We start from the raw sequence: 16875 nt of genomic DNA on the forward strand, positions 1-16875 counted from the left end.
CAAAGGAACCAAGTTATGGAAAGGAAAAGCTACAGACAGCTTTATTAAGATTATATGCCACAGGAAGGACTTCTCTCAGCATTCTGAGCAGGTTCAGGAGCGTGGCTAGTTCATCCCTACAACCTAACTCAAAGCTCATGTGCCCTGCAGAGTCCATAAAGCTGCTGGTTTTGTGGAAGTTGCCTAAAACAGCCACCCACAGCAATCTGCTCTGGTTTTCTCTAAGAACAGAACAACAACCTCTTTCTATCACCTTCAGCTTTTCTGCCTGCCTTTTCCTGCACTGGGCAGCAGAAACTATGTAGTAATCAGGAGAGAAAACTATTTCTTCCCTTAATTCTCTGTAAGAGGTCTTGATTAATATTTCCTTTGTATACACCAAAATATTTGCAGCTTTAGGTGCACGAGCAGCATTTAGACCCATGATCTTCTTACAACTAATCTCTCTGTACTGTGACTGTCACGTTCAAAGACCACAAACAGAACAACTACAGGCAAAACCAGGCACTGAATGTCTATGCTGAGAAAAAAAACATCCCAGATCATTTGTTTTGGGGGTGCCTATTTAACTTGAGACTAAGAAATCTGAAGGTATGGCCAAAACATTTTTATTTGACATGTAGGAAAACCTCATCTTCAGAATCATCTCTGGTTTGGATAAACATCTCCTGTGAGCAAACACCAGTCTATCACTAAAGCCATGCTGTGTTTGGGAAAGGGATTGCTGCAACCTTACAGCTTAGAAATGGGCATTGTAGTAAGTATTAAATATACAATCCTCATGTGTTTTTTTTTTGTCTTAAAACACTTGCAATTTTCTCTGTAAACATTACACTAGAAATTTTTTACAATTAAGAATATTGAGTGGATCACTGAAATGAATGCTTAATGATTTTTGCATCCAACTCCTCTGCCCTTTAAAGTGTATATTTTTATATGCAGAAGGCTATTAATTTAACAAAGCATATTAAATTTCCTACTAGCACTGAGGGGCTTCTCCTGACTTAGCAGTTTCCCTGGTCTTTTTCCTTGCTAACTGCATAGAGCATACCTCATTTGCTGTAATTACAATTTAGCATATCAACCTTAATTATTTCCCTGGTAACAGCAAGTGCGTGCAGTTGCAGGTTTTACCCATACTACGAGAAGGATGAGGAAATTCCCAGCACTCAGAGAAGGACAGGAGAGAGCACCTTTCCTGCAGACCTTTGTCTTAGTCCCTTACTTTCTTTACAGTAAATCATACTTTTCATAATCTCCTTTAGGCCTTGATTTTGTAAGTCATCTCTACTGAGTCAAGATCATGCAAAAGTATTGAAGCCCCAATCTATGCAGGAAGGTAAGGTATTTTCTTTGAATCCTCTTCAGCCCTTTAATCCCATGTTCTAATATATTCAACTGAAGACAACCAAAAGGTAAATCACAGTTGCTCAGCATACATCAAGCACCTGAATGCTTATCCATCTCACTGAATTTGTATTCAAAGTTTACCATTATTTGTTACTGATATCTCTAGTCAGCATTCATTTAAGCAGTCAAAAAGCTAAAAAGTCAAAATGCAGATTAGCAAAGACTCCCCACCAAAACATAATGTACAATCAAGCACATGTACAATATATAGGAAGAAATGTGCCATCAAAGATCACAACTGATCTCCTAATGCAGTGGTCATAACACACAAGCCAAGAAATTCCAGTAAGGATCCATCTTGAAACAAACTCAGGAACCAGATCCCTGCCTCTAAATTTATTTATATTTATATATTTATATGCTTGTTTAAATTAAAGTTTCATATAAGTGACACAAGGATTCATGTGCCTATCACAGCTGCTTCTCTGCAGAGAACTCAAGAGACGGTGGAAATACATTTACATCAAAATTAAGTTATAAGCACAACTCAGGCACACATACATAAATTACCTTTGAGGTAGCTAGCTGGAGTAGGGTTGATGGTGTGGGCTACACGAGTAAGGCATGCAAGGCAGGCTAGAAATTGTATGTGAGAAATCAGTCAAACACCACATACCCAGATCATTCTGAAATCCATGCTGATGTCTGCTATTGAGCAAGCCTGTTCAAGCATTCAGGTAAGCAGATATAAGCCACCATCACACCTCTCTTGCAGTACAGACCATCCCTGAATCCCTGCTGCTTGTGCTGCAGGTGTGGGCACACCTCCCAGCAAGCCTGCAGCAGTTTGGCAATGCATGCCCAAGCCAAAAGGCAACACTCCCTTTGACTTCCACAGGTGTGAGGCTCATACACAGAGGCACAGTATGAGGTTAGGCACCAAAACTCAATACAAATAATATTAGGCCTGAAGGTAAAAACATTCAACATACGACTCAAAAAATCTCCACCTGAAATGCAGATTTGAAGTGCTGTTTCGTTTTTATTGCAATTATTAATAGTGATAGCTCATCCACCAGTGACATTTTTTGTTTGAGGCACACTGTGAACACAGTGTCTCCAAGCCTGAGCATCTCAGGAAGCATTTCTGAGCCCTATGAACAGTATTCACAAGTTGCATAAAGGTAAACCACATCCACATTCGACACATTGAGCTTTCCAGTAATTATTTGTAACTCAGTACACACCCTACCTGGGGAAGTGATGTCCCACAGCCCCCTGTGCCCTCAAGTTTTATGCACACTAATTGTTAGTAATATCCTCTGATGACCTCCCATAAAATCCTTTTAAACTGTAGCTGCATACTTAGGAAAACACCTTTTTAATAACCCCATTGTTACAGTGATACCTTAGGGGCTAGAGAACCCAGGCTGTGATAAGGGTTGCCCTGATGGAGTCATTGTGACAGGCTTTTGGGAAGAGGGATTCTGATCCTGCATGGAACCTGCCATCCCCACTGCCTGCAGGAGGGCTCCAATGGGCATGGCCCTTTGCACGGGGTAACAGGAGTTGGGATAAACCCAGAGTGGTGATGGAAATGTGGTATCAGGTACATGGAAACATAAACAAGAAATTCATTTAGTTGTTTTAGCTAAAGCTATCACAGATTTAAAGCCATGACAAGAACATGTTGCTTTGGACAAGCGTTGCAGCTAAGTCATCTGCAAGCAAGCCACATCTTCAAGGTCAATTCTTGCCTTGATATGTTCTTTAAAAAGAACATATTAAAAGCATGATTACAGCCTCATACCACTATCTAAATCACATAATGAGACCATATTCCCTTTTAATGGGAGGATCCTACTTCAAGTTTTAATGACATTTTAAAAAAACCACAGGGGACTGCAAGCCTCACTGCCTTTCTATGATATCCACCTCTGCCTTTATATAATTACATTTAAAAAAGATTGTGCCTTGGGGCTACACTCCCACCACACCATTACTAGGAAATACCAAGCTAATTTTAAGACCTGCTTTCACGCTTGATAGTGTCCTTCTGACGTTATTACCTTGTTTGTGAAATATTGTCCCCTTGTAACAAAGTAAAAACCAGACTTCTGTCTCAAGTCCTGTTGAGCCACTTTCAGACTCAGGCTCAGAAGGAACTTCACTGATGCAGTAAGGCAAAGCTAATGGCAGGAAAGGACTTTTGAAAACCAACTTTCAACAGAGAAAATAACTGCTGTTCTTTTTCACAAAGATTTTCCAGAATCAGTTCCAGAGTTTATACGTCATGAGCATCCACCATCCCAAACACAAAGAACAAACTGGACAATCATAAATGCCAAGAATTTTAGTTTAGAAATATATTTCCATCTTGACATCCTGTATAAGCACAAACTGTATCTCCATCCAATGGCTCTGACACCAAGCCAGCCTGGCTCATGTGCTTCTGAAGAATAATGCAGTGACGGAGAAATGACCACATTCCACGGTGCTCCATTCATGCATAATTTTCTGCTCTTCTATTTTCTTGTTTCTCCTATCAGCTTCAGGCAGGCTCTGTAAACCTCAGGGGCTTTCACAAGAAGGGCTGAATAAACACCACCAAATAAGTTTTAAGGAAGTGCATCTGCATCTATTTTTGGAAAGATCCTTGTATGCCCATTTGACTTTTCAGACTTTTGGGCGTGCTAGTAACCAAGATCTGCTGTACAGTGGTTTAAATTTAACATCCACCTACATTTCCTCTGCTATAGCCACGCTCCCTGAAATTCTACAGGAAATTAATGTTCTGTGTGTTTAGCATAAACTTCACTGTTTCCCAGAGACAAGAGCATTAAGCTCTTCCTAGAACAATAGTTAAGAGATGGCACTGCAGTTATTTTGGTCCTAGATTTTTAATTAAAACTCTCTGTGGGAGGAAGGAAACTAGACAACCCACAAAGAGCATTTAGGGTGGAATTTATGCTGTGTTAAATGAGCCCAAAGGACGCAGACCGTGCACAGGCTGATGCAACACACACAATGAAACCCACTCTCAGCCACAGTTCTCAAGCCAAAAACCTTTCTGTGCCTACCTCAGTCCTTCCTTCCCTCCTGGTTTATCCATGACTTATCAGTGAAAATAAGGAGATAGGACAAACTCTGCACTGGCACTTTCCTTTGATTCAGCCGGAGGGAGCTTTAGGCACGCAGGTGAATGAACACGCTCATCATACGAATTTAACTGTGCATTTGTCTTTGCTGATCTCCTCTTACTTGTTCAAATAATACTATATCAATATTTCTGCCACTGACCACTCTTCTACTTGTACAGCTGTCCCACTACCAGATGCAGCCTGTGTGTGCCAGGTATAACCCAGGAAGAATGCACCGTGAGGGTGGTGAAACATTGGAACCCAAAGGTTGCCCAGAGAAGCTGTGGCTGCCCCATCTCTGTCAGTGTTCAAGGCCAGGTTGAATGGGGCTTTGAGCAACCTGGTCTAGTGGAAGGTGTCCTTGCCCATGGCAGGGGAATTGAAACTAGATGATCTTTCAGATCCCTTACAACCCAAACCATTCTGTGCTTCTGTGACAGGTCAAGCCCTGAAGAGTCCAGGCTCCTGATCTCATAGGCAGCAAACCTGACAACATAGCTCTTGACAAAAGACAACAAATCTGAAAGCCACAGAATTCAGAAAGAGGACTCTTCTCATCACTTTAAAGCTCACCTATACTTACACTGGCTTTTTTTGTCACTGAAATATCTGAGCAAAAATAATAATAATAATTTAAAAAAATAACCCAAACTGAAACAAAACAGTACTGCTTGGCTGCAACCCCTTCTTGCTACAAGCACTGACTACTGAAAATAGAAGGGAGCACTGGAACAGGCTGCCCAGGGAGGTTGTGGAGTCTCCTTCCCTGGAGACATTCAAAACCCGCCTGGACACATTCCTGTGTAACATTATCTAGGTGTTCCTGCTCCGGCAGGGGGATTGGACTAGATGATCTTTTGAGGTCCCTTCCAATCTCTAGCATACTGTGATACTGGGATACTGTGAGGCCAAAAGCCCCTGGCTGGAGAGCTGGGAGTTCCCAGTTGGGGAAAGTGAAGAAAGCACTAGCCATGAAGCACAACACCAACACAAAGATGTTCAAGCCAGCTCCAGCATTGCCACAAGGGAGGGAGGAGACTACAAAGGAGGATATGGGAAACAAAGGGCACCTGCAGACCCCCGTGTATAGATTTATGGATGACACTGACCTTCAACAGATCAATGTCAAAAGTGTAAAGATGGCTTTAAACAAACAGAACTCTGGCCTCCCACACAAACATGAGCTGAGACCTGGCACAGAAGAAAGATCAGGTCCTCAGCATCCGGACTGACTGTGATTGAAAGGAAGCCAGACACCATGCAGCCCATTCAAGGCATTTTCTTTATCACAGCACCAAGAGCACCCATACAATGCTTTCCAATAAAGACTGCAGCAATTTATCACAATTGCTGCAGGGAGAAAGGAGTTAGCAGGAAACACTCCCATTGTCTCTGCTACAAAAAGGAAATGACAAGGAGAATGGCTAAAAGGCGACAGACAGTTTTTACGAGGCCGAACTTGAACCCAGCCCCGGGCTGACCCGCTCACCTTTTCCACAGCAGAAAAGAAGCGATAAGTTAAGCATCAGCTGTGTAGGTCTTACAAAAGGAGTTACAGTTGCCACAGCATGACTTTTGAAAAGAAACAAACTGAGACAAATGTAACTATTTAAATAGCAACCATGCTGGTTTGTGGCCTCTTTAGCAGGGTGATGCTGACTTACAGTGGTGAGTGCAGGCACCCAACAGGTAGAAGGGGGGCAATCTCAGAAAGACCTACAACACTGTAAGGAGGGGGTAGAAGAGAACAAGAGCCCATGCTGCTTTCTGGCAAACACTTGGTCTGTGTTACAACAGTAGGCTTCAAAGTGGTTGCTGCCTACAAGCTTCAAATGTAGAAGAATTTATAAACACAAGAGCCCAGATGGAAAAGATCTGAAAAGTTTGGGAGGGTAACGAGGGACAAAATAAACAAATATCTCTGAAATGAAGTAAAGAAGCACTTAAAATGACAGAAGGCTAGATGGTCTGTACAGACATCATGGTGCCTCTAAAAGTTACAAAACCTTCACCATCCCATGGCTGGGCACACATACTGAATTCCCCTACAGGGCAGAAACACAGGCTGCTATTACCAGCTGCCAGTAATAAATACAATTGCTCAACCATTAGCAATTGGCACAGCAAATAAACGTGCTAGGAGCTGTATGCATAATACATAATTGCCCCTGCCTCAGAATGCATATTGGGTTTCTAACCATCTCAGGCAGCACTTGGACCCAAACATATTTGCTGAAGAGCAGCAGACCACACTAGCTAATGTCTGAGTGCAGCAGAGAAAACTAAAAAGCATAACATTTTGATTTCTTCCTCTTGATCAGGTAAGCTCATTTAGTATTTTACCCAGCAAAACTAATTTTCCACTGCAGTCATCTCTTCACCTTTAGGGAAATGTATAAACACAGATATTAAAGGTTTCTGTCCTATGCAGCTCACAGTATATCACCACAGACACCAGTGATGCAGTTGCTGTATGGATGATTGGGTGTTTCATAATGAACAATTTCATAGCAGGTTAAAAGTGGAGCCGACAAGACAAAAGGAGCTTTTCAAAACTGCTCACTGATAGATTCTGTGGACTCCTGTGGGAGTAGGGCTGAGCTGAAATTGCTTCTGTCTTTCAATCTCATGTAAACTGTCCCGACCACAAGCCTTGCTGCCAAGAACTGCAGGCAAGGACCTGTCTGATGCCTCTGACTCTCCTTCTAGGACTCTTTAAGGAGAAAGATCAGATGCTGACAGCCTGCGGCTTCCACCAGATGCAAACAGAGCAGGCAAAACCTGTGAGTCAGCTCAGGAAGAGAAGTAACCTAAATCAGCAAAAGCACCGTCAGAGATCACCTTCCCCCTAGAATGAAGCAGCAAAGACCAGGCCAAGCTGGATGCTAGGCTGGGTTACCGTAGATTTGTCCAAAGTCAGTTGCTTGCTCTTGATGACCATATCCCAGTTCTATTGAATGACTGACTGCTGTCCACCTGTGCCACTGTGACAGTCCCCTGCAGCGCCCAGCCGTAGCCCCAGCTTGCAGGCAAGAGCCCACCGGTTCACAGGAGCCACCTCCACCACCATCATCAGTGTCATGGGGAATCAATGAGCTTGGGAAAAAAATGGTGCAGTTTTCCTCCCTGCTCTGTGAAACAAGCCTCCTGCAGTTCAGAAAGCTGTTTCCAAAGCAGTGCTCAGGCTGGAGGTAACAAAATTGAGAAATGCAGCATTGAAATGGCACTCACAATAAGCAAAGGTGGGAATTAAATGATATGGAGGTAACACTAACTCATAGGAGGAAACTATTAGGTTCTGTGAAAATTTATTTCCTTCAACAGCCCAGCAAGTTGTGCCAACAAGCAGCACAATAAAGTGCATTCCTCCCAGCAAAGCTTTGCTGTCCCCTAACAGCACCAGCTTCTCCTCCCCACAGATTCCTTCACCTCCCCATCAGCTGCCTTAAAATAACCTCTTATCTTGCGGAAGAAAAGGATCATATCCATTATTTACTCTGTGGTAGAAGAAAACCTGAAAGTTTTAGCTAGGTCTCATGCTTTCAGTCACCTGTCAGCTATGTGTCTTTAAGATAGTTTCTGTCCGGAAGACCCCAGCCTGTTGGTGGCACTGCCTTCCCCAGAATTACGCTGAGTACTAACTGTTTCCCATACAAAATGTATTTCTCCTTTTGCCTGCAAACACCAAGAGTCTTTCCTACACGATTCTCGCTACAAGTCAAGATTGGTACAAGGCACGTACCAATCATCTAGATTAGCATTAGTACTGGGAAAAACCCATCAATAAACCATGATATTCAGGATTGTGGTATCTGATTGGCATTTGTTTGAATTTTCTGTACCTGCTGCTTGTTGATCTCTGGACTGCCCTGCCCTACCCTGCTGAAGACTGAGGTAAATGACCACAGATATGAACGTCGAGTATTGCACAGCCACCAGGCACTCACTTTTCACTGGCACAAGTGGCTTTTCAGGACCCAGATTTTCAGCATTGCTAGAACACCTCTGTGTTTCCCTGCCAGCTCAAAGGCATTTCCATGTAAACATACTGGAATTTACATCTCTGCCATGGTCCTCTTACATTACCAATATTCTGCAAATAAATACAAAGGTCAGCAAACAGTCTGAGAGCGAATAAAGTCTTACATCCTTTATTTAAAAATAAACTACAGCCAGGACTCACATGACTCAGTCATGACTTTATAGCCAACACATGACCAGTTCTTAGGTTCTTAATTGTGAATACATAATGACAGCAATATTTGGTCTTTTCACTGTATGTCCAGTCACAGAGACAAGATTATAAATAATCACATATTTAACACTCGCTTGTCAAGGAGTTATAGAGGCAGAGGCAGCCTGCAGACCAAGACTTGTTCTTTACATGATTTTGTACCAGTTCACCCACATTAAATTGCAAACATTATTTGCCAGTATATTTCTGCCAATACAATGAAAGTGTGGATGCAGTCATAGCCAAATAAAAGTGCTCTATACTGGAATAGCTTGTTCTCCTTTCCCACAGGGGAGCAAGCTACTCTGGTATAAGCATGTTAATACTGGCATAACTGATTTCACACTAGGGAAGGGTTATATCAATGTTACAGAAAAGTAGTTAAAAGCAGTGCAACTTGTTTACATAGGCAAGACCTAATTTTGTAGAGGATTTGCTCCAGATCTTGAAATGACTACTAAAACTCCTAATTCCTCACAGTTTAGACACAGAGCAGAATTGGGCTGATCAGGGTTTTAGATGACTAAAATATAATGCAAATCAACAAAGGTCACTGAATAATAGCAACAACAGGAAGAAGCACACTTTCATGTGGGCTCTCACTAATAAAGCCAGTTCTATACAGGGGACTCCACCCCTTTAGGCAGGTGAGAAATTATCAACATTGTTTAGCAGGAAAGGACAGTAAAACGGTCAACCTTGTTACATCACACCAAGTTCCTGAAAATGTCAACTGATGAAGCAAATCATAGGATGCCACTGCCTTAGCAGCTTCTAGCAGAATTCAAGCCTCAAGGGAGCTGAGTGACAGTGGTGCTTTTGAGCAGAGGCAGAAATGCAAATCCTGTGTTCAAGTACTTCTAAATCCATTATAGATGACTCCTGTCAGTCAACAGTTCCCAAAATACTACTGCATTTGTATGAGTCTGTGTCCAGCCTCAGAGGCACAGGGACAGAAACAAAGAAAGAATGGGAGACTGAAAGGAGGGAGAATGAGAGATGAAGAGAGGAGGGCAAGTAGAAAACTAGAAATGAAAGGTGTAAAAAAAAAGACTATGCGAAGGGAGTATTTTAAAGAGCTATAGGAAAGGCTATAAAGAGCTATAGGGAGGCTGGCATCAGCCCTGGGAAGGAGGGGAAAAGGCCACTCACCGCAGCACTCACTGTCTCAGACGGCAATCACTCTCCCTTTGACACCTACGTTCAACGCCACCGTCCCTAGCCCAGACCTACAATGTGCTCTGCAGCGGTCTGGTCCCCTCCCAAATGCTACTACACTCCTCCAAGCTGCAGATCAGCACTGGACCCAGAGAAGACACCGCACGCAAAGCCTGTGCTCCAGGGGCACATGGCAATGAAACACACCTCCCACACGCTGCCAGCACACTGCCTGCGATCCCAGCTCCCGCTTGGAAAAGCACAGAGACTCTAACCATGGGCACTGTGGAGGAAAATCCTGAAAAGAAGCTCAGCCTGATTCAACCCAGGGATACGTCCAAAGAAAGCCTTAAACAATAGCCCTGGTGGGTGTGATCTGCCACTGTTCCTCCAGGGAAGTTTAAACTGCAATGCCATCGACAATAATTTAGTTGTCAGCACAGTTAACAGTTTCAGTGCTGATCAAAGCAGCTGTGCTGTGCTGAGAAAATTAGAGCCAGTTGCAGACACTTATCAAAGGGTGCCAGCAATAAATAATCTGCAACTCTGTGACAGACTCTATTCCTGTCATGCATAATCTCCTGCACCCTTTCTGTTTCTTTTTAGTGGCTTCTTGACACAGATGTGATTGGTGATTCTTCACTGTGCAATCAGAAGAGAAATAAAACCCAACACAAAACAGTTCACTTTTTTTTTTCTGTAATTAATCTGTGAGGAATAAAGTAAACCCTTGCAAAAGTAGGCTGGTGATGGTGGAAATCACTCAGTGCATTCTGTACAGAGCTCAGATACACCCAAGTTTGACAAAGATTTCCCAGGTGAGGCAGCTGAGCACAGTACAAGCATCATTCCCTAAGCTGCACAGAGCCTGAACATGCCATGCAGAGGCAGGTTTGCCAAGCAGAGGCACAGGTATCAGGCACACTAGCCCAGCAGTACTGCTTTAGCTTTAAAAACTGTCCAGTAGATGTTGCTAGTTACAGTATCCCATAGCAATCATACACATACTGCAGTGGGTAAGCATACCTTAACTACAGCCCTGCTTCTTCCTGCATCACTCTGCACCTGGAAAATAGCCACATGGTTTTTCCTTCATGGCTTTTCCCAATATTGCTTAATTAAGTGACAAGCACAAAACACACACCTCAGTCAAACCTTGCTCCCTAGCCTATTTGTGTTGCTGTTGTTCTGCACACCATGTACTCTCCCCTGGCCCTCATGCTCTCCCTGTGAAGAAAGAGTCCTGCAAACAACATCTATATCTGCTGGTGTCACCAGCTGCAGTGTATCAGCCAGTGTCTTTTTGTACACAGTTTTACAGTGATTTGTCTGGGTTTGTGTCAGATCATATTCCTCCAACACATCTGGCATGGTATATAAACAGTACTCACTAAAAAACTTTGGAAGAACTCCCACTTGTTGCACTGATATCTATCTCATGAATAACTGATATTCAAAATGATAGAAAATTAAAATGACAATGAAAACAGAATGAAGCCAGCATTTCCAAAGTACTTTACTCCTTCAGTGTACTGTGCAAACAAGGATTAAAATGTATGCACAAACACCACCTTCTATACTTGACAGCCCATGGTTTGCTGAAGCCACAGCATCTGCTAAGACATGAAGATCTTTCATTAGATCATGAATCCCACTGATCAGAGACACTGTTGCTGTGCAAAACTGTTGAAATCCCCGTGGGAAGCAATGCTCATGCGTCAGGCAGCACTAACACCTCTGGGATCCTAATGGTGCTGCCTTGGAGGAAGTGCTATACTCCAGTGAGGCCCCATGCAAGGAGCGATGCCAAGGCCAGGGGTCTGCTGACCCTCTCCCACAAGGGGCTGGGAGAACCAGGGCACCCAGAAACATTGCCTCTGTGTCTTGGGGTAGCCAAGCAGGAGAGGAACCATGCAGGGTGTGCAACGTGCAGAAAAAAGTCCAGCCTCATTTAAGAGGGCAGAGAAATCCTGCAGTAAATCTGGAAGTAAATGACAGAAAGAGTGGAAAATAACTTTTATTTTTTTACTGCATGCACCACAGTTGGTCTGGGCAGGGGGAACAGTAAATCCACTCAGTGCATCTGGGGTCTAGAAGCCAGTGTTCAGATGTTGTTTCTTTTATTTTCAGACAGTTATTAAAGGAGCCCTCTGTGGTGGGGTATTATGAGCTGAAAGAAAAAACTGGGATGAATTTGAAGAGAAAGTCTCACGAGTAACTACCACGGCAAGGGGCCTGATGTCTCCATCCAGAGGAAGGGATGCAGTCTGGCTCCTGCTGGAAAGAGCACCCTGAGGCCATGCTAATTGGAAGGCACAGGGGATTTTTGAGTCCACATGAGACAAGGAGCTGCCAGGAATATTTTTGTTTGGGAAAAAAGATTTGATGGTCTCTGCAGGTCCCTTACAGCCCTATGTTTCCTTTGGTTCATAATTTTCCCATTTTTATCACCCAGCACTACAAAGGTAAGTAGGTCCTTCAGCACTTGCTCATGCCGTTTGGCATTTGCAGCAACAACAGCAAATCCAACAGTGCTGTGACCAGTCACATCTGAAAGAGAGCGGACAATTTTCGAACAGATGGATGCAGTGGCAGTTCTAAGCAATCCCTTCTCTGTACTGAACCACTAAATGTCACAGGAACCTGGGGGTTCCTCACAAACAGTTCTGGACTATAGTCTGCCCTTGACAGCCACAAGACTCACTGGCTGTATGCAAGGCACAACAACCTGGAGATGGGAATTGCCACTGCCTCATTTGTGAGCAATGGCACATTTACGTCCGCCATTTCAGCCACACCAAAACAAGAAGAAATCCTCAAATTTCTTCCCACGGCAAAGCTATTATACCTCCCTTCTAACATGTCCTGCCTCTTCCTTACGCAGCCTAGCTCAGACTTAATGCCATAACAAAACTCCTTCTGCAGACTGGTATGTGGTTTTCTCTTGCTAGCTCATACCGCTCAGCTGGACTTGAGCCAGTGGTGACTTGCTTGGGTATAGGGCGGACAGGATCAGTCTAAATGCTTCCTGTTCTTAAAGAGACTTGCTTGAAAGTCATTTTCCACGTGCCTGGTAATCACATTCCCACTGTTTCTGTCTTTGTTTACGCTCCATTTCTGCCAAGTAACAGCTTCCTTCCTGCACTTGGAAGAGCAGATCTGGGTCTCCGTGCTTATACCAGGTGATTTTCCTTACAAGTTTGGCTGAACTGTTTGCTTTCCTAAAAGCAGGACAAACACCTTCATCTTAAAAAAAAAAAGTCAACAGTCAAAATGACCACTGTTAAACACAGTTAGAAAAAGGCCAAGTAGCACAGGCAGCCTTGTGTTACTAAATTACCAATGTAAAACCAGATCTTAGAGCAGACTCCCACATTTAAAATCTCTTTGAATTCTGATGCCTGCAACAAATCAATGGCCTGATCAATTTGCAACTAGAAAACAACTGAGCTAGCACCTGCATTGTGCAAGCAGGTTCAGCAAAGAAGCTGCTTTCAAAGACACTACAAATTGGAAAGAGGCTTGTTAACTTGTCTAGGAAAATCTCAGCATGATCCCGTCTCAGAGTCTATGCTGCCCCTTTTCCTTTGGGCACTACTTAATTGGCCAAAGACAATGCCAGGTAACATAAACCACAGCTTCTTCCTATGACTGAAGGCCCAAAGCCATCTCCCTTTGTATTTTCTGATTTCCTGCAAAAAAAAAGGCACACCTTTTCCCTTCAAATCCCTCTGAATCACAAAGCAGGCAGGCAGCTCTTAACCTTCTTCTGGCCAGGCAGCAGAACAGTTGCTGGGGCAGACTGCCTACATCCTTGTCCAGCCCTCCAGCCTCAGAAGCCTTTGTCCATCCCAGCGCCAGCCCAGGGCAAAGATGCCATAAGGTCTTGTCCAGCAGCTCTGGCAAGGATGTCCTAGCAAAAATGAGCCTACCAGGCCTTCTGATTGTACAGTCTCCATGGTGTGTTTCTAGCTCTAAAAAAAAAACGCCAGCAACCCAAATAAAAACTAAAAAAAAATAATAATAAAAAAAGATTCTTTCACATTTTAGACCTTGAATCTTCTTGAAACATCACTGATGTGAAAGAGATTTGGGCTTTGCACTTTTCTGTGGTCACAGACTGCAAACACACACATATTGACACAGAAGAAACCTTCCAGGCTATACAACGCTGCTTTTCCATTAAGCATTCCGAAATATGCTTTGTCACTGCTTCCAGTTTCCCCATTAACTGCACATTTTGAAATGACACAGGCCCTTGATTTCTAGTAAGTAGCAGATTAAACCATTTTGCATTCAGAACTTTGTTAAAGAAAAAAACTTTTGGTTCTAAATTGCTGTTCTCATAAAATCTTTCATGCTGCACCTTCTCATGCTATTTTCAAACTAAAGCTGTTTTAAAAAACAAATATAATCCATCTGTTTTCTTAAACTGCTTCCACAATGCCCTGTAAACAGGGCCAAATCTTAAACAGTTCCCTATCATACTATACAAAAATAAAATGTAGAAACTAACATTTAAATTTTTCAGAAAATACATGCTTTGTTGCTATGGTTGAAGACGATTCTATAGGTTGTACCAGTGGCTTTACAAGTAGAGCAGCCATACTGATCTCCTGCTATCTCCCTAATTCCACACACTCATCTCAAGCCTCTCATATACCTGAAGTGGGTGATGTAATTTTTATTTGCCATTCAGATATATCAAGACAACCGTAGGTACAAAACTGCCAACAACTTCAGCAGTAACAGCATTTGACACAAGAATTCTTATCCCAATTCTCTCATTTAGTCCTATTTCTCCCAGTTGTGTGTGGTAATAACCAGCTTCTGTGGCTTCACTGCAGTCACTCCTGATTTACGCTGGTGACATGGAAATTGGCGTGCAGACATAGCAGCATGGCACCATGCAGCCAAGCACACCTGGAAACCCTAAAAACACCATCTGGGAGAGTAAGCAACCTTCACTCTTGAGGAAGCCACGGATTAGAGGGAGCAGCCTGGAGATATGCCAATTCTCCCTGTTATGCTAACAGTCCTACATGCTAAAGAGCATCTTTTGCCTTTTCTGCCTGCAAATTAATAGGGCTACAGGAAGTGGGTTATTGACAGTATGAGGCATGGTTGCTGCTTTATGGAAAGTACAGCTTTGATGGGATGCTGCTTTTCACCAGCAAAGCTGCTGCTGTCATCCATTTAGCTCATGCAAAGAAAGCAACCTTTCTAAATCACAGCACTTTTATTCCTGAAGCATAATAGAACTAGCAACAGCACCAAATCCATAACCAGGTCTGAAAAGGTGGGTGTGGGCTTTTCTGTGAATGCAATCCCCTGAAACAACACAGATTCAGAACTTGGCTCATTTGTAGTGTTAGTTTCTATTACACAACACAGGAACTTCCCTGCCACCACCAATACCAATGTATGTGATGCTTTGCTATTTTGCTACAGAACTGACTTTCAGAAGAGCCATATCCTCCTGCCTCCACAGGGCCTCCACTGTACCCAAGCAGCAAAATACTGTAGTAACAGGGTAGAAAAGTGAGAAAAAGCAAGGCATTATGTGCTATCAGCAATGAAAGGATCAGATGAGAGAGGTACCATCTTGGAGATTCACAGACAGACCCTTAAAGACAATGTTTTTTGTTGTTTTTTTTTTTTTTAAACCAAAACCAAACAGGAGAGAGTGAAAGAATTACAGCCATTATTTCCTGCAGTTTAAAGAATCCAGGATCTCAGGAGTCAGATGTATAAGGACAGCCAGAGAAGCATCTGAAAATAAAAGTTATAAAAAATAATAGAGAAGTCTCAAATGGCAGCAATGGGGGAGAGCTAAGAGCGACAAGAATATGTTCATCACCCATCACTCTAGCCAAATTACTCTTCTCAGGATGTTTCTGGTTGACAGGCTAATCTTGGAAAGACCTTTTTTACATTATCTGTGCCTGTTTCTGGGAAGACAGCTATGAGAAATAAGCCTGCTAGAAAGTATGGGTATATATGGGCCTTTGGACCCTCATTTAGGAGAAAATATAAACCTTTTTATAAATATGTGATTAGGTCCCATGATCCAGGGAGAAGCAAGAAGATAGCTAATGTGTACTTACGAATTTTGCCACATCTGATGGCTGCTTCCAAACTCTCCATTAACAACTTGGTAAGTGTTCAGTAACAGGAGGTTTTCCAGGCTTAGGACACTGAGGAAATGTGCGCTATTGTAATGATATTCCCAAATGACATGATGTAGTCAAGATGGGATTTGTGCTTGCCGCCCAGTTCACCTGAATCACTGCCATGATGCCAATAAATGACAACGCTTTGGGTTTGGGGGGTTATTCTTTTTCCTCAGTTTAATAAAAAAAGGTTGCAAGGAGAAGTCTTTTTTGTGAAGGCAGACTGCTAACCTGCAGAGAATTAAAAAAGAACAGGAGAGAATTTGTCTTTGAAGAGTAAAAGACACAACACAACAGTGAACCAAGATGCAGTTTCATGCCCACAAAAACCAGCAGAGCTCTTTAGACAGGCTGGAAGGTACTGAGAGTCCAGTGATGCACCCCACAAGGACTAACTCTCACACAGAAACTTCTGCAGCACCTGGCCCAGTCTTTAAGAACTATAGCAGTAGAGTCAAGTCACAGTGAGAAGAACTGTGCTGCTCTAGCAGTGCTGCCCTACAAAGATCCCCATGTTGGGGGCAAACAGGGGAGAAGTAGATGGACAAAAAGTCCAACTAACACGACTGCTGCCAGCAGGAAAAAGAAGAGGAAGACTGGAAGCCCCAAGAGCTGCCGAGTTGAGAACTGGAGGAAAGGGGCTTTGGCTGGGCAAGTTCAGTGAACCATGGGCAAAGGGGTCACTAAACAAGGCAAACTGGGTGCTCAGTCTTTGAAAATCAGAGCAAAGGCTACTGAGACCCATTTCAGAGCTCACTGCTCCCCACCGTAAAGTGAATGCAGGACAAGAGTGCTGCTCACCCACTCAAGCCCCCCTTTT

General features: G+C 43.1%; 1 protein-coding gene across 9 annotated transcripts in view; it reads right to left on the reverse strand.

Annotated features, from left to right (window-relative positions):
* The window catches only part of OSBPL5 (oxysterol binding protein like 5), a 177106-nt gene that overhangs the window by 70953 nt on the left and 89278 nt on the right, over positions 1–16875 (reverse strand). Inside the window, exon 1 of one of the 9 annotated variants that reach the window (XM_062628123.1) lies at positions 10090–10233. The exons of 6 other annotated variants lie outside the window; for them this stretch is intronic. The gene's annotated coding sequence lies outside the window, so the exon portion shown is untranslated. Of the gene's footprint in view, positions 1–7053; positions 7174–9876; positions 9900–10089; positions 10234–16875 lie in introns of those variants that run through there. 2 more of the 9 variants (XM_062628126.1, XM_062628125.1) reach the window with 2 other exon arrangements.

This window comes from Pezoporus occidentalis, unplaced genomic scaffold, assembly GCF_034315485.1.
Source record: "Pezoporus occidentalis ecotype Australia unplaced genomic scaffold, CSIRO_AGI_Poc_V1 ctg31, whole genome shotgun sequence".
Taxonomy (NCBI): domain Eukaryota; kingdom Metazoa; phylum Chordata; class Aves; order Psittaciformes; family Psittacidae; genus Pezoporus; species Pezoporus occidentalis.